The sequence below is a fragment of the Episyrphus balteatus genome, chromosome 2 (assembly GCF_945859705.1).
Source record: "Episyrphus balteatus chromosome 2, idEpiBalt1.1, whole genome shotgun sequence".
NCBI classification, from domain to species: Eukaryota; Metazoa; Arthropoda; class Insecta; order Diptera; family Syrphidae; genus Episyrphus; species Episyrphus balteatus.
In genome coordinates this window covers 87810651-87834525 of record NC_079135.1, presented here as the reverse complement: position 1 = coordinate 87834525, position 23875 = coordinate 87810651, and the positions used below count along the sequence as shown (strand labels likewise).

At 31.6% G+C, this 23875-nt stretch overlaps 1 protein-coding gene across 2 annotated transcripts in view; it reads left to right on the top strand.

Annotated features, from left to right (window-relative positions):
* LOC129909270 (B-cell lymphoma/leukemia 11A) overlaps positions 1-23875 on the top strand; it is a 220634-nt gene that overhangs the window by 63810 nt on the left and 132949 nt on the right. The window lies entirely within an intron of this gene.

Here is a 23875-nt window from a genome sequence, read left to right as displayed (position 1 = left end):
TTTCATTCCATTATAAAATACATTCCCATGTAGAAAACGGTTTAAGATAAACTTCCGACAAACATTTGCAACAAAAACGATCTCCACAATTTGTTTTTTTGCAAAATCATTTAATTCTTCCCATAAAGTAATTGAATTCATATTCGTCAAGGTGAATTAAATTATAATTATCCTGAATCACTATAGTTCTTTTTCGGAACAAAAATAAAGGAATCAAAGGAAGAAATAATGAATGCTTAGGTGTCACATGAGGCAGGAGAGTGATATTCATTTCATTGTTACCTCAAAAGAAAGACAAAACCGCACAATCATAGAAAAGCAAAAAAAAAAGGACACCCTCTCTGACCACAAGAAAATGTGCCTAATCCTTGCACAGTGCGTGAAATCACTGCTAATTGGTAATTTTTGGTTGGCCTCTTTTTTTCTATCTTTCTATATCTGTCCAGTCATTCATCCTTCCGTATATTTTTACAGGTAGGCAAAAAAATAAAAATAAAAATAAAAAAAAACATCAACAAATTTGTTAGATATGTTTTGAAAGGATATGTTTTGTAAACAACTTCCTTCATCTTCTGCGATAACATATACAAGTAAAGTAAATTTAGAAGAATCACAGGCGTAACTTGTTGCAACACACACAACGGCCACTTGTTCAAATCAGATACAGATTCCAATGCATTTGAGCAGGATGTTTGTTGGGGTCGTCGGTCATTTGTGACTATCATCTTCTGACCACTGCGCTTCCGGTAAGGGACATGTGTTTCTAATTTGAAACGCACGGGGAATTTGTAACACACATGTTATTTATAGATAAATTGGAATTGGATAAAGAAGAAAATAACAAAAAAAAAAGAAATGAGATTTCGTGATGTGAAATCCAAGATTTAATGAGAAATGATTCATTAGATGAAAATTTATCTAGAGCGGGATAATCTATTCGATTTTTTTATGATTTGGGTGTATTGTGTGTGTTTGATGGATGAATTTGGATTATTTTATCTTAAATAGGAAACATGACAGTTTCTATTCTTCAATTAGAGAATATTACTAAGTTCATACAGGATTATAAATTTCTTTATATCATAAAGCAGAAGGTATTACGAAGCATCCTTAACGTGTCCTTTGAACCAACATTTCTTAAATTTACGCGTGATCAGTGTCCATTTCCAGCTTTGGAGGAAATAATCATAACAGATGCAATAAAGAGTTTTGACCTCAGCTCTTTTGTTTAGCAGAATTTTTCACTTTTTAAACTTAATTTTCTGATGCAAACGTATTTTTTACTATCAGAAGTTAAAACTTTGTGTTTTATAGTAATAATTTATTTATAAAGGTGCCTAACCTCACACCTAATTATTTAGAAAAAGGCATTAGGTACATAAGATAAGTGACTTTTATTACTCTTAAATTAAATTTAAATTTAAGATCATTAGGTCACTAGATATTTTTACTTGTGATTGCTATTTCTTATTAGAAATTATCCGTTACAAAATAAAAGGACCCATTATACACCTCAATAACAATTAAAATGATTTATGATCAAAATTTAAATCCGCAAAAGGATATTATTTTGGTTCGCAATAACCACCCAAGGTCAATAAATTTAAATCAAAAATTGACAGATGCATCCGCGTTTTAAAGATTCCAAATAAATATATGCATAATACTTTATGGTCTCACGGATATTTTTACTATCAAATCGCGTCGTAGTTGGTCGTCGCAGTTTATCATGCGAAATTAGGATACACAACAATACGTTTTTTTTTTTTGTTTACCCCTATCTCTTCAACTAATAAAGCATCCTTTTGATTATGCACACACATCCGTTTTTTACATTCAGATCTTTTTATACTTCTTATTTATAATGCTGAGGGTCTTGACATGGGTCACATAGTTAATTTTTTTTTTATTCGGTTCCATATATTCATTATCTTCCTATTTCGCTTGATCAAATTCTAACCCCACGATTTTTTTGTGATGATTTTTTTTTATTCGGACGAGGGGTTGATCTTTTTTTATGTTATTAGATTGCGTGTAGGTACAACTGGTTGACACTGGGTTGTTCCTGCAACAATTTATGGCTAGGAAAGGTGTATACTAGACATCATAGTGAACGAAGTAAAATATTTTAATGTTTGCACTTCTGATTTCGCGGCAATGAAAGAGGAGAATATTAAATTGAAATGCAGATCGAAGGGAAATGAAATTTAATACATTACTTCCTTAGTTCTTGTTTGTGATTTTAAATGCAGGAAATTGTAGTGGTCCTTGTTTTTTTTTTTTAAGGGAGGTCATTTAATTTGTGTATATTTTTTTTAAACTGTGAGAAAAAATAGGAAGTTTTAATTGCATAATATGCAAATGCAACTCTTCTCTCATGGGTAACCCGCACTTTTCTGAAAATCATATTTCACTATACACCATCAAGACTCTGGGAATAGATTGGATGGTTTTGAAAAATGGAAAAAAAATATTCGGCTCTACGAAATTTGATTTAGATTTTTTTTATATTCTTCTTACTTCTTGTCCACTCAATATACAATCTTCATAATTTCTTTGGATTTAGACCAGCGCCAATAATTTTGAAAAACAAAACAAATTATTAACAGCATTGGGTGGTTTGAAAATTTAGTATAAATGGTATATGAAAGGGTGGGCGGAAAAGCGGGGTGGGTGTCAAAAATCGTGATTTTTTACGATTTATGTCAAAAGTAGACCTTCTATCAAAAAAAGTTAAATGCAAAAGTTGTAGATAATAAAAATGTCTACAACTTTTACTCAAATCATTTTTTTATATAACCTCAAAAATAATAAGAACAATTTTTTTTCTATCTATTTTAAATGATTTCTGAGCAAAAAGTTAATGATTGGATTTTTGACGAATTTAATTGGAAAAAATAGCCTTTGTTTCAATCAAAAATGTTACCGAAAAAATTTTTGATTTTTGAAAATTTTGGAGTGCAATTATCAGGATTAAAAACTTTTATTTGAGATTGTGTGAAAAAACTATACTATATTTAGAAAAATTGAAAAAAAAAAAAACAAAAAAAAAAAAAAACGATTTTTAAGATCGATTTTTCCGTAAATGACAGTAATATTGGCGAGTAATATTTTTCCATAGAAACCAAATTATACTTTTCTAATGGCCTTTGACCTTCTTAATTTGAATCTAGCATTAGAATAGCTCTTAAAACCAATATTTTTGAGATATTGAATTTTGAACGCCCAAAATACCATTTTTGTGATGTTTTGGTATGGCAATAGCCGTTTTTTATTATAACTTGATCCATATAGATCATTACTTAAAATGTATTACAACAACTACATGAGATCTTGCAAGATTTCGATTCGTGATACTGATGAAAAGCAAGATCTCATGTAGTTGTTGTAATACATTTTAAGTAATGATCTATATGGATCAAGTGATAATAAAAAACGGCTAATATCTCAAAAAACGTGATATGATAGAATTTTTTTGACTTCGGATTCGAACTTAGCGCACAAAAAAAACATTGGAAAAATATACTCTGATTTATATAAAAAAAAAACTTTTTGAATAGTGAAATCGTACAGGGCAGAAAAAATCGAATGCCCTGTTTTGTATGTATAATTTTGCAAACAAGGTGGTACTTTTGTGATAAAAAAATTTAATCTGGTATTAACGGTTATTGCCATTGAATCGATTTTAAATTTCTGAAATTCTCGAAAGCGATTAAGGCGATTTCAACAAAAACACCATCAGTGTATGGAACAGAGAAGAATAATTATTATTTTCTTCTATTTTTGTAGCTTTATTTGGAATGTCAACAGGTACTAGAATTTTTTTTAATAATAAAATAACGGTGCGCCGTTCTTTGGGATAATCACAAAAGTCCTATTTTTTTCACGGCCAATTTAAATCCAGAATAAATACCAAAATTTCCCTTAAAGAAGACAATTAACCTCAGTGAAGTACGTAGTATTTTTCAGATTTATTGATTTTTAAAAGAATGGTATTACATAATTTGAAAAATAAAATCATAATTTCGAAAAAAAAATAATGAAAAAAGGGCCATAGAATCGTAAGATTTTTAAAATCTTAAGTAGCTATTTCAATCCGATTGGCTTAAAAATGTAGGAGTTAGTTGGTCGACCGACAGAAAAACGGGAGTTTGTGATCATCAGGATAGTTCCCTCATTTTATCATTACATTTTTAAATTCGCTAAAGAATGGAGGCGTTTATAAAAAGTAAAGAAACATCAAACCACATAGTTTGTATTATCGTCATATGAATAGAAAAAATAAATAAAACAATAAACATACAAGAGCAATTCCTAGTGACTTGTGTCAAACTCATAAATGCATGCATGTAGACCATTAAACAATTTATCGAACAAGAGAAGCAACAGATCAAAAAAAAATATTTTGATTAATTAATATCCCTCATTGTTCTTTTCTCAAATCCTTCACACAAAAAAATGAACAATTTCATTCAAATGACATACCTAGCTAATCTCTTGTGAACTCCTTTCTTTCCAAATTCACGGATTTAATTGCATAAAATTGCCTAACACTAAAGGATTTTTCATTCAATTCCATACCAGCACATCATAGTTTTGATTTTGTGCAATATCTGCTGTAATTGCAGATGCCGGTGTTTCGAATGTGTGCCAATCATTCAGAGTTTTCAATTCTGAGATCAATCAAAGAAATTATTCACGGTTTTCCATCATATTGATGATGAACTTCAAAAAGTGTTGCTTGTGTCATATTGCTGCCGAAGTCGGTATAATGTTAAGATATGAAAGGTTGACAAAGTCAAAAAACTCTGGGAACAAAAAAAAAAAAAACTTATAGAAACAATATTATTCTTCCCATGTGTATGACACATTGATTAGCGACGGCCAAGGACAAAGGACAAAACAAAGAAACAACACGACGACGACGATATGTTACCATGAGGATAACTATGCGATCCTTGGACTATTTGTGACTTGCTCGTTAAACAACAGCAAAAAAAAAACAAAAATTGTATAAGTTGTCATAGAAATATTGCAAAACAATATTGGAATCCTTGACAATCCCACAAATAAACCCACAATTTTTCTATATCTACTACCACCGTCGTATTAATTATTATTCATCGATATGGTAGGGGATAGTCCATCGAACGAAATTTATGTATGTAAATGACGTGTGCCACAACAATTAATGCTGCCCAAGATATCTTGTATCTGACCAAACCGCAGCACCATCAAAAGCATTAAAATCACCCTCAGGATATGTTTGCAGTTCGTTTTTCCTATATTTCTCGAATATTTGAATAGGAAAAAATACACCAAGTGTAGATATCTTTGAACAAAAAAAAAAAAAAAATGCGAATCATTTAATCTGAGAGAGAAGTGTTTACCGAATATCCTGCAACACGAAGGATATAGACACACCAGGCAGCTGTACATTTTATTGCTGAATTGATGCATGCAACCGAGGAAAAAAATATTCACATTGAATTGTATGATGACCTTTTGAGGTTTGATTGACCTTAGAGATGAATGTTTTGTTGACCATTTGCAGTATCCCTTGGGAGTGTATACACTGCACAGGACTCTTGAGGGTATGCATTGTGATTGTGAATTTGCGTAGGTTTTTTTTTCTATTTAATTGTTTGTGAAAGTAACTATAATCCGTGGTTTTTTTTTTCATTGCTTGTTTGATTTGACTGCATGATAATTCTTTACAAGCAGTTTACGATAAAATTGGGACTTAAAATATGAAGGCTATAGGATTTCAGAACTATGTCAAATCTATCAGGTTCTTTTGCAATCAAAGATATAATACCTATTTTATAAAAACCATTTCACGGAAAATAGAGTATGATGATTTCAATTCAAAAAAATCATCTTCGGGGAAGAAATCCTGAACCTTTTTTCTGTCCCCAAAAATGCTCTTCTTTTTTTTACCCTGGCTCTCACACAGAGGCTACTACCATGTAGATACAATTAAATTGTATTATCAGAAGCAACTCGCTCGAAGACTTTTAAGACATGTTCCATTCACCTTATATCCCATTGGTACACTACTCACCTTCAATTTTGTTTATTTTGTACTAAGTACTCTGTTTCTACCATCATTACCATTTAACCATCTCACAGAGAGTAGAAAAAAAAATTATAAACAAACAACAAAAATATAAAAAAGCGACGAAAGCAATAATAACAAAGTTCAACACGAATTACTACCAAATTTGCAAACGTCTTGGCAATTCATCTCTGTCCGTGTCCATGGGCGCACTCTCTGTAGTGTGGAGGAGTCGGAATGGTCCGCTCCTAGTCGCGCAACTTGTTGCACCCCGGCCCTCTTCACGATACACTATACTAACATACAGTATATAGGGGAGAGTGGGGCAGTTTTGAACACGGGGTACATTTGAACACTGCATATAAAATTTTAGTATATCAATCTTTTTTAGAAGTATTTCGATATTTGAACCCGTCAACACGATATCCATAAATGTCAATGACTTTCCATCGTTATCTCGGCTGACTTTCAGATTTATAGGTGGAAGGTGATTTTTATAGTGGTTTTGCATTATTTCGGTTTTTTAGATGTAAGAGTTTAAAAAAAAATTGGTACGTGATTTCAAAACGCAATATAATTTGTTTTAATGGTTAATGAATTTTAAACTAATTGACGGTTAATTTTTGAATGAATATATTAATGTTAAATATTTATTCAACATTTTATGTCGTTGACACAGTTGGGGCAGTTTTGAACAAGTATGGTGGGGCACTTTTGAACATGTTCAAAACCGCCCAATTAGTTTTTATCAGACATTTTAAGGACACTTGAATGTGTTTTATTTAATAAATCGTAATGTTCTTATAAAAAAAAAATAATGAAACTAGCATTTGTGAGCAAAATTAAAGAAAAAATATGAATATGTGCAACATAATTGAGGATTTAAAAAAATGCCTGAATTCTTCAAGTTCTGCTAGACTGTTCTCGATGAGAACTCGATTATATACCGCTTAAGCGTTATAGAAATTAAAGTCAAGCTACCTACACCAATTAATGCTCCTGGTACATGAACTTTTTTGTGATAAACTGATAACTATAGTTTAAATTTTAATGTTATTTTTTCTGAGTTTTTATTATTTGTTGGTTAATTGAATATGATATAATAATCAATTTGGAGTTTTTGTATGTTCTTATTAAAAAAACTAATAAAAAGTTAAGTATTATTTATTCATTACAACGAAACTAATACTGCTGTTCAAAAGTGCCCCTTCCATGTTCAAAACTGCCCCATACATGGGGCACTTTTGAACATAAGAGCCTATATTTTTAAAACATCAAAATTCAATATAAATAATTTGTTTAACTAACCAAATGTTCTTTGAAATCGAAGTTCAATGTTACTGTTCAATGTTAGTAAACTTTACAGATCAAGAAAACGAACATATTTCGTTCAAGCAGTAGTGAAAGCAAAAAGTGTTCAAAACTGCCCCACTCTCCCCTATGTATTTTTTTGGTTTAAAAAAAAAAAGGTATAAGCCCCTTTTGATTCCCCTCGAAAGCTAGCCATATGTTTTGGCAAAAATAACTCACGACCATTCAAGATGTGTTCATGCCGAGATTTGTGTGATCAGTGTTTACTGTTCTGCTCCATTCCATTTGGAGTTTGGATCTTCTTTTTTTTCTACTTCTTCTTCTGTTCAATAAGTCTCGGGTTAAGCTAGCTAGCTGGCTGGTTGGCGTATAGCTATGACTTGCTGCTGCTTATCGTGAAGTTCCTTTCTCTGAACATTAACTTACGAGTGTCAGCCATAGCTTAATCCCAGTAGAGTACCAGAAAAGATGTTTCCATTTTATTAAACGAGAAGTTTAAAATCATTAACTTATGCTCTGGTTTAGATACATAAAATAGGTAGATGTCCTTGTTTTATGTTGTTGTTGTAGTTTTTGTTTTTTTTTTTAGGTAGAAGAATGCCTTCGTGTTCATTAACTCATTTTTACATAAGTTTGCTTGGAAGCTATGTTACTTTACTTATACTTGCTGTCAGCTACTACTTCATAAAGGCGCTTAGTATTACGTCACGTTATATAATTTCGATCGCACTAAAATATGAGACCCTGTTGAACCTAGCCAAAGGAAAACCGATAACTCTTTCGTAGTTGAGTATACAACAAAGTTACTTTGTTGTAAATAAATTTCGATGGTACAGATTTTTTTGTGATTGCAAAATTTTTCAAGTACTTACCAAATACGCTTTTATTTCTTGTATTTATAATAGTTTTTTTTATAAATAATAAAAAAAAAAAACAAGGCTAAAAAAGAAACACAAATCATCCCTACCAAAATTTAAACTTAATTTACTTGTTATATGTTGTTTGGTTTTTTAAATTAAGCTACATAAGATTTAGTATGTCAAAATGATTGAAAGCCCAAGGACACATTCACGTAGACAGATATAGATATAAAAAATTATTTCAAAAAATTCATACACCATTAATTTAGTTTTTTAACTCTAAAATTAAAAAAAAAAAAATATACAATCGACATACACAAAAAAATTGATCGCAATAGAAATGAATAACCAAAATGTACCTACAAAAAAAAGTGGTTGTCTGTAAAGCCGGGTTACGGACGATGATTTTACGTGATAACATCGTAAGAAAACAGGTTGTGTGCTTTTGTTTAAAATGAGTTTATTTTTTTCAAACCTTTTTTTTTCTTTTTCATTATGTATATTAATTTTTTTTATTTGAAAATCTTACAAAAAAATTATACCACTAAAAAGTCAAATATTTCCTCTAAAGAATAAAACCATTTTTAAATTTAAAAAATGCGCAAAAAGTATTAAAATAATTTATTAAAAACAATCATTTCTTATGAAAAAAGTAAAAAAATGACATCCATCACCCAAAAATTCATTTTTTTTTATATAACAACTTACATATATAAAATAATACCATACGAAAACCTGTTATTTCAGCTCAAATACTGATATCGCCCATGTCTGTGCGACGTCCACAAAAAGAGCTAGTGTTTTTTTAACCCAATCGGTTTTAATAAAAAAAAAAGCAAAAAATATCAATATTTTTTATTTTCTCACGCCATTAAACTAATTTTTTTCGTAAACAACCTATATTAAATTTTATACCATAAGAAAGGTTATTATTTCATATGACGCTTCAATCATATTTTTATGATGCCTACAAAAAAAGTAAGAATATTTTTGAAGCCAACCATATCGAAATTTCAAACTGAGAATACGGTACTTCCCACACTGGTGGCTGGTCATGGGCAACAGATCTCCACAGGTGTTTTGAGGTATTTCTGAAGTTTTTTTTAATTTAACATTGTGTAGCTTATAGTAAATCTACCGTTATGTGTGATATACCAAATGTAAGGTAATGTTATTATCAGCATGCCCAATAAAGTTTAATTAAATTTCTATCTGATCTAGATCAAAAGAAAGAACGTGTTGAAAAATACAACAAAACTTTATATCTTAAAATTTTGCACAGATATAGTCCGGTTTATTATCTATCTACAGTATAAATTTTATTCATTTATCTGTTGAAGAGAAAAAGATTAAAAAAAAAAAAACGGTTAAAAACGGTCAAAAAACTTGGGACAAAAAAAATGTTTTTCCGTTATTCGGTCAAAAATCATTTTAAAATACGAATTCTTTGCTCATGCATGCACACAGTCATAGACATGTTCTACGTGTTCTATAAGGTTGAGATTTTGAACGCTACGAAAAATTAAAAAAATAAAAACTCAACCAAAAATACCCCAAAAATAAGTAGGTGTTTTTCAAAAATTCATATTTCGAAAAGCAGAAACTTAAAAAAAAATCCGTAACAGATCCCAAACTTTTTTTTTATTATCTTTCGAATGACTTTTTTAAAAGTGTGGAAAAAAATTTCCCCTACCTATAATCACTACTTTTTCAAAGGTCTACTTCATGTTTTAGTTTAAAAAAAAAACATTAATAACTGAATTTAGAATTTTTTTAGAATTGTTTGTCAGCCTTACAATAAAATTATCTATCGATTGAAAAAAATTAACTTTCTACAACTTCGCGTTTAGAAAATAGCCACTTTTTTCAATTTTGTTTTACCAATTTTTACCCTATTAAATGAGAGAATTTTTTAAAAACCTTCATTTGTATTCAACTTTAGGTTAATATCTTTTAAATAAGCTATAGAAGATTTTTGTACCTCTAATGGTTCATTTTTAACTTTGAATTGAAATTTTTGGCGCACTTCATCGATTTATAAGACGTTAACACGTCAAAAAAATAATTTTTTTTTAGAAAATAATCTGGGCTTCTGCAAAAAGAGTGTTTATAGTTGAAATCATGGCATCTGCTAGCAGATTGAAAAGAATGCAATTAGACTACACCAACATACCAAATAATTCAACCAACCCAAATAAATCAGCTGAAAATAGCTCCAAATCAATGCGAGTGGAAAATTTGGCGGAACCCATACCGAAGTCACATTCGGCTATTACATTTAAGTAGTAACCGACCTTACGAAAAAGCCAAGATTAAGTCACTGAGACTAGCATTTTATTATAATTGTAGGATAAAGAAGGACAAACCGAAACAACATTCAACATTGAAACAGATTCCTTTAACACCAACTTAATTTTCCACAGTGTTTAATCGCCGAAATAACATCAAGCGAAACAAAGACTCAATGGTTCAATTGAGATGTGAAATGATTTCCCATAAACTAAAATTATATTATTATTGTGGTTTAGGTATAGTTTTTGGAAAAGCTTACCCCTTTTAAGATTAATTATTATTATTTATCAAATCATTTTCACACGAGCTTCTTATAAAGATCATAGCCCAAAGACCAATTTTTAATCATTAAGTTACGGACATTTTTTCGAATGTTTTCATTGGGAGCATTGCATTGAAGACAAAAGTACCTATATAGCAACAAAGTTGATGTGGAGCAGAAATGAGGACATGATTTTCATGTCACTTTCGTGTAACATACTATAGTATACCTTAGTTTTAAATCCCAAAGAGCATTCCTTTAGAAAACATGTCCTATCCACTCATAAATATCCAATAGCCAAATACAAATTCCGTTAGCCTCTGACGTTCCCAGGGGTTCCATCTTCCAATTTTATACCTACAACAAGCTTCGAAGTGCGCTATCTAGAGTTTGCATCCCTGACTTACATCCACTAGCCATCATTGCTACAGTATAATACCTACCATCAGCAAACTGGAGAGAAGGATGTGGAGATTGGGGAACTTGCAAAGCACGAGAAGCACGAACAAATCTTGTAAACCTTTATTCTTGCATTTTTCATAGGGATTCTTATAGAAATAATTTTTCCTCTAATGTTACCACGAGTGGCTGGTGGCTGATGTCTAGTTGTGCGCATCCGTAGAGCCAGGACAGAATGGGCATGGGGCTGCTGTGATGCTGAAAGTGGTCATCACCGTTGTTGTCATCCCAGAGAGTCGGGTCATCTCTCGAATAAAAAAACAAAAAATATCTCCGTTTGAATCTGAGCTATAGAGAGAGCGAGAGAGACCTGGACATTATTTGCAGCAGTTTAGTCGCCTGCCGAAAACGACAACGATGGAGGCGACTTGGCGCGACGCGACAGATCGAAATAGCAAATAGTTGCTATATAGATTCACTGTTGAAGAGAGAGAGGTCGAGGAGACTATACGGATTCGGCTCACGTCTCTGTGGCCAAAAGAGTTACAAATGGTTCAGTCGCCATCACCACTCCATGCAACTTGTGTTCCAATGGCAGAGACAATTGACGTCAAACTACTCGCAAAGAAGCATTGGTATATGCTTTCAGGTAGATCGTTTGCCTGGACTACCATTGAGCACAGTTAAAGCTGGAGATGAAAAAGGTGCTGGCCGGTATGACTTCTTCATCACGTACTGGGACGCGCCACTCATTGTGAACATTTTTAGTCTGCACTATGTTTGCGCACTTGCAATCATCTTTCAAGATGGTCTGCCATTATGTAACACTAAAGACTACCGGTGAGAACGATGCCATCGAGAGAGTTTAAAAATTTGCTTTGCTCACGAAATAATTGTATATCGACCACTGAGATTTGCAAAAAATAAAAAAAAAGATGAATTTTAAAAAAATATTTAAAAAGGGGAATTTTAAACTTGGTTTTTTCTAAAAATTTTGCAGTAAAATGATAATGCGTTTTTGCTAGATTTCTAAAGAAAGACACCCTTAAATTAAGATACAGGCTAATTAAGTGCTTGGGGTAAGAGAGGACAATTTTATCAATAATTATTATATTATGAACACGCCAAAAATACAAATATCTATAAGCTATACATTTTTCAACAGAAAAAAAAACCATGATTTTCTTATATTCAAATTAATCCAATTGACTAACCTGAAGTCCCAGACGAGTCTGACTGAAGATTCAAAAAATTGATGCAATTTTGGGAAATATTTTCTAATGGAAAACTAATAAAACAGAAATCAATTAACATTTCGCATTCACTAAAAAAAAAAAGAAAGATATCAAAGCGTTGTTCAAAGAGGGTTTATAGGTTTTTACTAGAAATTGCTAGAAAATTTAGCATTGCACGCGTTCATTGTCTTCAGATAAGATCATTGACAGACATGATAGTTTAAAAAAAATTTCTATTTATAAGATCCAAATTTGGCTCAAGACATCACCACTAAATTTAAAATTTCTCCTACTTCGTAATTCTATCTTTAATAAAACAATTTGCTTAGAAACTTTAAACTTGCAATAAGAATTTTTTTTTGCACCTCTTCTCTACATATTATTTGTAATGTCATTCATACTGCTATCTACAATTCACATTCGAAAATTTTAAGAAATAACGAATATACATATTACCCATTAATATACCGCATAATTCCATAAATTAATAAATTTTCAAGTTTGCACTTCAACTCTTTCGTTTTATTTTTTTATTCCATAAAATCGGCTTAAAACTGAAAAATTGATTTAAATTTAATTCTTTCCAAATACCTACTTGTAGAAATATACCAAAAATACAACACAAAATTTAAAGGATATAGTTTTAAGGCTATGATTGTGTTTTATTCAAATGTTTTTAAAAAGTTGATTTTTTCGAGAGTTTCGGTTCGTCGGGGATATTTTTCAATTTAAATAGTTTTTATTAAATAACATCGTATGAGGGAAATTATGTTGACTGGACTGGAAAAAAATTTTCAAAAAACAAAAAAATACGCACTACCCCAGCATTTGGTAAAACACAAATCACTAGAAAACTACTCTTATGTAAATTTGAAAACGGCATTCTAAATGTTGTTTACTGATTGCTTCCATTTACCTAAGGCAAAGTGATATTTTAAATAAATAACTATTTTTTTTTTTTCATAAAAAAAAAACAGTACATTTGATATTTATTTGCGCAGCCGCAACCATAAGAGTGTAAAAGACATCAGCTACAATGGAAAGTGTTTCCGATTTCTTGATGGCACATCACTCGTGGTAATTAATTTCGTCTTCTTTTTATTTTTGACGTAGGTGTCAGCGCATGACTCTAGGCTTGATGTTTTCAAACTTCATTCATGATGATGTCTTGGCAGGCAGGCAAGCAATCAGACGATATATAGCATTAGAAATATATATTTCTAATTGAATTCATAAGATTACTTTTTGTTAGACTTGCCTTCATTTTTGTATTTATTGTTATTTTTTATGAATATAATATCGTTTTTGCTGGAGCTCATCCCATCAGACTTCGGAACTGGGTAGGTATATGGCCTAATATACTCTCTATGGTTCATGTGGAGAGTTGTTACCGCTCGGCGGGAATTGACAGCGTTAACCAGATGTCGCAACGTTTAAGTAAAATAAATGATTATTTGTGCTGGAAGTCTAATGTTGTTTGTTTGCTCTCGAGGTGTGGTATATTCTCAATGACTGCGCTAGCTGCTGCACCAAGTTACCCACGTAGGTGATGAATTTTGTGCTGATTAGCAATTCCCTTGGCTGACGCGCTTGGATGGCTTGGAGAAAACAAAACACCCGCGCGTTCCATCTGCGGCACAGACCGTCCGGACCGCGTCTTGTCTTGTCGAGAGGCACCTAAATTTTTACCACAGCATCGCACATCTTAGCTAGCATAGCGCAGCGTTTAAGTCCGCTCTTTGCGCTGACTGACTGACTGCATGCGTGTTGTTATATGGAAGAACATTAAGCCTTTAACTTTATACTCGTGGATAATTGATTGTAATTATAATTCAATTGCTTCGATATATAAACGTAACTTTTAAAGAATTTCCACCCACACGTGCCCAGGCTGTGTGATATGTTGAGCTCAAATTGACACTTTTTTGAATGTGAATTGTGACGATGTGGAGATTTGTAACAAATGTAACTCAGTAAATCATTCTGATGGAATTTGAAATTCCTGCATGCTCATTGCATTTAATTGATTTAGTTTTGAGTATGTGATGTACCTTTTGAGACAATGTATTAATGTCAAAACGTTGGAGATTTATTTACTCACAGTTTACAGTGATATAAATCACAACGATCAAAATAGCAGAGACAACAATTTGAGTGAGAAAAGTTACAGCGAAAAAAGTCACTGTGAAAGAATTAACAGTTACAAAAACCACTTTTATCAAAATCAAACTGTGATTTTAATCACTGTTATTTGTGTCAAAATAGCAGTGATAACAATTTGAATGAGCAAAATTACAGCGAAAAAAAGTCACTGTGAAAGAAGTAACAGTTACAAAAATCACTCTTATCAAAATCAAATTGTGATATAAAATTTGAGTGAGAAAAGTTACAGCGAAATTAGTTATACCTACTGTGAAAAAAGGAACAGTGAGAAAAATCACTATCACACTGTGATTTCAATCACTGTTATTTTTGTCAAAATAGCAGTCTTAACAATTTGAGTGAGAAAAATTATAGCGAAAAAAGTCACTGTGAAGAAAGTTACAGTGAGAAAAATCACTTTTATCAAAATCAAAATGTGATTTTAATAACTGCTATTTTTATTAAAATAGCAGTGATAACAAATTGAATGAGAAAAATTATAGCGAAAAAAGTCACTGTAAAAGAAGTAATAATGACGAAAATCACTTTTATCAAAATCAAACTGTGATTTGAATCGCTGTTATTTTCTGTCAAAATAGCAGTGATAACAATTTAAGTGAGAAAAATTACAGCAAAAAAAGTCACTGTGAAGAAAGTTAATGTGAGAAAAATCACTTTTATCAAAATCAAATTGTGACAAAAATTTGAGTGAGAAAAACTAACAGCAAAATAAGTTATACCTACTGTGAAAGAAGTAACAGTGACAAAAATCACCCTTATCAAAATCGAATTGTGATTTTAGTAACAGTTATTTTTGTCAATAACAATTTGAATAAGAATTACAGAGAAAAAGAAGTAACAGTGACAAAAATCACTATTATCAAAATCAAACTGTGATTTCAAACACTGGGATTTTTGTCACAGTGATTTCAGCCGCTATGGTTTTATAGGTTATTTTCGCCACTAGATTTTTCCCATAGGGATAAAAATTGCTAAATTTAATCAACGTTACAAAATTAATGAAATAAATAAGAAACCTTTCACCCCCAGCTTAAGTGATATTAACTCATTTAACCCCTTCCCATCACCTTCTTATTTTTATTTCTCGGATGCCTCAATTTAATTGTCAATTTATACTTTCAATTTCTTAAAAACCTAATGGCATGTAACAAATATGTAAGTCATCTACCTTTGAAAATCAGTTCCAGATATCGCACACACAAACACACACAAATGAAGGAGAATCCTTCACTAACAGTTTCTGTCATAATAGCTCTTAGCTTTTTGCACTTGTGTCAAAAAAAAAACAAAACAAAACAAAAATCTCACGAATCACACATAACTATATCGAAATACGGCCGAGTGTGTATTGCAAAAGGACTTCATGTTTTGTTTTCCAGCGATCATTAAAGACCAGCATTAGTGGAGACCACGATCTCAGAGTAGGTACCTATATAATATTGGAACCTTCACTGCACCATGAAACTTGTGTTTAAGCCTCTCGAAGTTGCGCATCATCACTCTGTGGCGATGGGTCGATGGCGACGGGTATGCGGATAGTATCGGAATGGAATAGTCCGTCGCATGGTCCATCCAACAACGATCGACAAACTTGATCTTCAATGAGTGCAGAATTAGGAAAGTGGTTTTGTATATATGCGGTATATCTTCTGGGATGCTTATTGCAATGCTTGAAGCATTTGTCGTGGCCATTGGCAGAGCAGAGCATCAGTGCGCTGTATTGCCAGCGCCAGCATTCGAATTCGGATCCGATCCGACATATCATAGAGAGCTGATATGCGCATAGTGCAATGTAGCATCTAGCGACTGGAGCAAGGAGAACGCGCGAGGCCCCGCAGACATATGGACAATTTCATTGATTAATGACTCATAATTAGAGACGTTAGATAGCTTCAGTCATATTTCTTCATCTTCATTATATGAAAATGTGAAGCATGGCTCGGCGGCGGCGAACACGGAACTTGTCCAAGTGAACAGGTTGCCAGGGATGCGACATGAATTCATCCTGTTAACTCCATTCATGCGGGCAATGCTTTTGCTGTTTTTGGTGCAACAACGACGACTACGACGACGAGTACACCAGGTAGGTTTGTACTATGGCGAAGGTATTTGGTGCGATATGTTGGTCCATGTGTCTAGTCGAGGTTACGACTACGACGACGATCGATATTTATGTTTTGTTTTTGTTTTTTTTTTTTTTTTTGCTTTCTATATTAGAGAGAGAGCCAATGTGTGTATGCTCGGAAAGGTTCAATCGGAAGATGCATAGCGAGTTAATCATAGTAACGTGTTAAATCAATTTAAATACTTACATGTGTGTTATTGGAGTGTAATTGCGCGCATTGGGATATTGGGGACGTGAGGTTCATTCACTACCTGATCTCAAAATAAAAATAGTATACGAGCAAATATAATTATGTATTTTATAGAATTTTGCGTCACTGTTGAAAAAATTAAAAGAAACATACCGCATATCATGGATTTTGGACTTTTGATTCATTTAAAGTAGAGTCATAGTTGTAAAAATCTCATAAAGTATTACGTGGATTTAAAACTATGTCAATAGGTTTGAAATGTGTTTAATTTCACCTGTTCTGTAGTTTCTCTGGCAGAAATCTTGAATTTTTTACACTTGTGAAGACGAAGTTTAGAAGTGGAAAAAACTAGCCAGGTAAGTTTATTTTTAGATGAGTTTTCCATGTTAACCATTTTGTTCGGTTGAAACTGTCTGGCTTAATTTTGACATTAGGCATTAATAAAAACTTGAAATTAAAATTGATGCCGGTGAACACCAAAAATGTTAAAAATTTATAAGATTTTGAGTTTTCTGTTGATAATTTTTCTATTAATAAGAATCCTCCAAAATTTTACTATTTGAAAACAAAATTCGTAACCACGGTTTATCAACAAACTTAGAATATTTTTTATGGATGTAATTCTAATTATTATTTATTAAAAAAAATTGTTCAATGTTTTATGTAAAAGTTACAAAGGACCCCGTTGAAATTGTCTTGAAGCCCTTGATCAAAAGTTGATATTGGCAGAAAGTCGAGAAATGGACAGTTTTTAAAATAACGGTTTTTTTTCGATGACTCTCTCAAACCTTTTAAAAGGGATAGTAACTCTCTATGTTGTGTTTTGGGTTGTTTTTTAGTGGTTTAGGGCCGCTGAAACCGAATCCGAAGTCCATTTTGCCACATCACGTCAGGTTTTCAAATAACCTCAAAAAATGTTACAGCCTCAAAAAAAAATTAGTTTTGATCTGGGAGTGCGACAGTGCTATATATATGTTTTTCGGGTCGCTAAACCCAGATTCGAAGTCCATTTTTCTCTATCACGTCAGGTTTTCGAGATAACACAAAAAACGAAACGAACATCTTTTTTGAGGTTATCTGGAAAATCTGACGTGATAGGCTAAAAAAGACTTTGAATCTGGTTTCAGCGACCCAAAAAACATATAATAAACATAGTCGCATACTCCCAGATAAAAAACAAACATTTTTTTAAGCTGTAACATTTTTTGAGGTTATCTTGAAAACCTGACGTAATTGAGTCCAAAAACAGTATTTCTTTTATAAAGATGCATCTTTAGAAAAAAATTCAAAATCATTAGAGCCGTTTAAAAAAAAAAATTAAACAAAATTGGTTTGCCATTTTGTAGCAAAAAACTAGTCAATACCTTAAACCAAAATTTAAAAAAAATTCAATATCGCGTTCTCGAAAAGATTTTTGAAAAATTTTAATCCACAAATTAGTTTTTTTTTCAAAATTTTCTTTTTGATTTATATTAAGATAATAGAAATACTTTTGTATAAAAAAATCGTTAAAATTAACCAGTTATTTAGGAAAAATGGTTTTATGGGAGGAGGGAAGATAAACCTTCTCTAAAAACTAATACCTACATACATTTTTTGACCAAAATCATAGGAGCCTTTTTGAGAAAATGAAACTTTCCCAAAATTGGTTTGTTACAGGTACCATTACTTTTGGTCCAAAAATTTATATTTAATCTATAGAGCAAGTTAAAATTATTTTTTTGTATTGCTTTTTTGTACTTCTTCTGATAACTAGGCCAAAAGTTACTCTTGTAAAAAACTCGGGTGTGGATTTTTCAATTAAATGGATAAATGATATGAACTTGGTAATGACACACGCAAGTTCTAATTGTATATTCAAAACCTTCGTTATAATTGAACATTAATAGATTAACTTGTTGCTAACGTTTCAACTAAATCATCATTGCTCAAGGCCCACTCACCCCAATCAATCCGTGTCAGTCTACCACTGTTTAATGTTAATCTGCAAAAAAAAAAAAAAAAAAAACATACAAAATTGGCCATTAGCGTATGATTAATAAAAAATCAAGTTTGCTGCTCAGCTCTTTCGTTTTTTAATCGACCTCACCTTTGTGTTTGATATCAGAGCGAGGAACTCGTATTTATATTTATTTTTTAAAGTTACTATCCGTGTAAATGTATATAGACATTTAAAGACCCTAAGCCAATTGGATTTAAAAAAACAAAATTAAGTCTTAAACTAATGGAAGAAAGAATTAAATCTCGCAGTTAAATGCGAGTTTTTTTTTTGTGAAATTTTCCAATTGTCAATGTGAAAAAAAAGTGGTAGAACTCAAACCTAAACCAAAAAAAAGTTACCTTATCACCTTTTTAAAACCAAATATATTTGATATTTAAATAAAACTGATGGTAAGAGTATTGTAAAACAATTACAATGTACATCTTTTTTTTATATTTACGGAAATAGAAATTGAACTGACAAAATGAAATCTTATTGGTAAAGCTTAGTTTCTCATATTTGTTGTAGTGGTATTAACATGTTCGAATCCATGACGATAAGTATACATTAGTCCGACACTTTCAAATAGGTTACAACTCAGTTTAAAAATAATTTGAACGAAATTTCTTTTATTCGACCTAAAAATATTTTTGAAAACCCTAAAATAAACTTAAAAAAAAAATGTGTTGGTGGCGACAAAACGAGAAAAAAAACGTCTATTGTGCGCGTGAAAGTGAAAAATATTCCAATTAAGTTTCCCAAGTGGTTGACTGTGGTTCCATCAGGAAAACGACTTATAATCGTGCGAGATGATTTCGTGAATTTCGACAGACACAATTCAAAATTAATCACAATTTTGTGGCTTCTTTCACCACTTACCCAAAAGGAGGGCTACCATATTGTATGTATGAGAGAAGCTTATAACTAAGAAACATATTGCTGTAGCAGTAGCAATATAGCTCTCCAGCTCCCTCTTAACAATTTTTCGCTCAACTTTCTCGTTTAACAGCACATAAATTGTTCCAACTGCACGTGAATATGTCACAAAATTGTTTTTGTTGTTGTTTTATTTTATTTATTTGTTTGTTTCATGTGATGTTCCAAGAGTGGTAAACCTAAACAAAAAAAAATTGAAAAAAAAAAAAATCACAATAGACCTCAAAGAGAGGCTAAAAATAATATATAATCCACTATACCTACCTATCTATCTTTTGCGTCTAGCTATGTATGAAGTTGAAGTTTTTTGGATATAAAAATTGTCGCCACGTTTTTGCCACCGTCACTCAGCGCCGCCGCCACCGCCAACTGGATGAAATTTAATGGTGAATGCATCTTCAAGTAACGTTTATACGGTTTCTACGCTCGCTGCCCACAAACTGGGTGATTAACAGTCAACCACTATGGTTACTGGGAAAAAGTAACCATCTGCGTCGCGCCAGCGCAGAAGATTGCAGGGAGGACTTTTCAAATGGTAAGCTAGGTAGGTTAGGTACCTACACTACATATCTCATGAATCTATTTTAGCGCGTAGATCGCTCCTCAAAGCATGACATCTAATTGACGCCATGCATGAGATGAGAACCTAACAGTATATTTAACAACTAAATATTTTTACATATAATAATGATGAATATGAATATTTGTTTGGGTTGTTGTCTTAATTTAATTCAAATAGGTTGAAAGTCGAGGTCTTTCTTATAGTGAAAGTGTAAAATGCACCATAATGATTAATAACCACTGCCCCCATAAAAATCTACTTATGATGGGTAGGTGGGTGATTACCCTTAACTTTAATTGGTTAGTTACGATTATTCGATGCAAAAGCTTGAAAAGAAGAGTAATCCTTATGATTTGATTGTAATGGAAAGTCTTAGAATTGCTTAGGGTTTTTTGGGTTTGTGGTTGGTTTATTTCAAAACAAATTGATGCTCAATTTTTAGAAACTAGTTCAGTGTTTTAAATTATATCAAATGTAGATATTCTTGATTTCGGTTAATATTTCCCCCAACATTGGAGTAATTCAATTATGAAAACGAATTTTAAATAAGAAAAGGTGATATTTATGATCAAAACTTAGGTATACCAAGATAATTCTGTTAAAATTACTATTAATCTATTGATTGAAATTTTACCGAGTTAAATATAAATACATAATTGTTTTTATTTTTTTTTTTTTGATGATGATATTTTTCCAAAATACAAATATAAAAAGACATTAGCCAACTATTTTTTTTTGCCATTTGGATATTATGGAGCACTTTTTGTTACCGTAGGATCATTAAACTCAGTACAATATTAAAGCTGGTAAAATAAATTCTTCTATTTTGTGGGCTAAAGGTCTTTTCTAATGATCCTACTTATAACCAGTCGACGATTCAGTATGCTGATATTTTTAAGATATGTTTTTTAAAAGAGTCTTGAACAAAGCTATACCTGAAACGTTGACTGGTGTTGTATAAATATGATCATTAGAAAATACCTATAGCAAAGCCCAAAAAAGAGATTTGATTTGATTTGATTTATTGAGCACGTTAAAATCCTAACGTTACAAGTAATTATAAATATAAATAAATATAAATAACAATAATAATAAAAAATGAATGTATGTATAAAAAAAAAAGATAACACAATTAAATTTCGAAATTACAAAATTAACGAAAAATCTAATTTTAAACTGTTTTGATTTCAAATTTACGTTAACAGAGTCAATTAAGTTATAATGTTTATTGAAAATTTAATCAACTGATTAATCGGACTGTTAGACCCATAGTTCGATCTGCTAAAACTGGGACGTATTGGCAATCTAGTTTTTATACCAAGATCAGAAAAGCTGGATTGGACGTGTAAACTAGAGGAGTTTAACATATAATCAAAAACAATGAAATCATGCTTGCGTGTGAAACGCATTGTCTTGCATTTATCAACATTTAAAAATGAATGATTGTTATTGCATCATTCCCAAAAACATAGTAGGTCATTTTGGAGAAGATTACAATCAGTCAATGAATTTATTTTCCGAAATATTTTTACATCGTCAGCGTACATTAATGAAGAAGAGTTTTTTTTTTAAAAGATGGAAGGTCATTTAAAAAAAAAAAAAACAAATAATAGTGGTCCCAAATGACTGCCTTGAGGTACACCGGAATTAACGACAAAATTATTTGAGTGATTATGTCTCAATATTACACTATAATGTCTATCACTGAGGTAAGAAGACAACCAATTTATAAACGAATCATTAAGTCCAATTCTTGACAATTTATTTAGAAGAATACTATGATTAAGCTTGTCAAATGCCTTGCTAAAATCGGTAAAAATGCAATCAACTTGCAGATTTTTTTTCAAAAGCGTCAAAACAAAACGTTGTGAATTCTAATAAATTAGTGACAGTAGATTTCTTTTTAACAAATCCGTGCTGATTTTCACTAATGATAGAAGAACAATTAAAAGATAAGACATCACAGACTAACAATGCGAACATTTTAGGTATAACAGAGAGTTTGGCTATGGGGCGGTAGTTAGTAACTAAGTGACTAGGTCCTTTTTTATGAATAGGTTTAAGGAAAGCATATTTCCATACATCAGGAAATGTAGAGTACTTAATTGAGTGGTTAAAAAGAATAAATAGTGGGTAAGATAAATGATTTGCACATTTTTTTAACATGAATGACGGTAAACCGTCAGGGCCAGAACTTAGACTGTTGTCAAGTTTTAAAATTTGTTCACGAATTGTAGATTCAGTAATTGAAAAATTTATTAGTCCTAAGTGGGTATATTGTTCAGATGTCAGAGGGGATCGAGGGTCAGATGGGAGATTTTCCTCAAAGGATTTCATAAAAAACTCCGCAAACATGTTGGATATAACTTTAGGATCTTGGCTAGAAAACTTATCAAACTCCATACATATTGGGTAGCCATCAGTATTTCTTTTAATATCAACAAAATTCCAGAATTTTTTAGGATTTATTTTAAAATCATTTCCAGTTTTGGTTAGGAATTCATTGTAACGATAGTTTGAATAGTTGTTAAATTCATTTTTAAAATCAATATAATTTAGTAGGTCGCTATCAGTTTTAGTTTGATTGAACCTTAACCACGCCATATTTCTTTTGTTTTTCAAGGATTTCAAATGCCGATCGAACCATGGGGGATAGTTATCTTTAGTTTTAACATGACGTAAAGGGATGGTTTCTAAAAAGCAGTCAAATATTATTTTATAAAACTTAAAACTTATTATCTAGGTTTGAACCACTAAGCAAAGTATCCCAATCAATGAGACTTAATAGACTAAACAATTCATCAAAGTTACATTTTCTAAAATTGAATTCAACAAGATTACCTACAAGCATTCGAGAAGTTACAAACATTCAAGTTCAAAATATCGATAAAGCAGGATGATGACGATCTTCGATGACAAGTTTTACATCACTATGTGTAACAGCAGCGTCCGTGTTTAAGGACTCGGAAGAGTATACAAGGTCCAGTATTTTATTGTTATTGTTTGGAACTCCATTAATGTGATTTAAACAAAGGGCAGCCATCGAATCTATGAGGGAGATTTCTTTGGACGACGACAGATTAATAGGCAAAAATTCGCCGCTATCATTAGAATTAATCCAGTTTAGATCACTTAGATTGAAATCGCCAACTATGATTATTTCATCGTCAGGGTCAATGTTTTCAGTTATGCCATCCAGGCAGTCGTAAAGTTGATCATATACATCACTGTTGGAGCAAGGCGGAATATAAGTAGCCACTACGTAGAGGAAACCATTAGGCATTTTTATCTTTATGCACAATATTTCAAGCAAGGATTGTCGGAAGTCATCGACGAGAGAGCACATTAACGAACGGTTTTATTTTTCTTAAAAAGGTCACGCATGAAGGAGCTGTTAATTTTTTAAAAGACACAAATTTTTTATTTGAAGTTTTTGATCAAGATATTCTCTTTTTGAAAATTTATTTTACACTTCATTGTAACAATAATCAAAGGAAATAT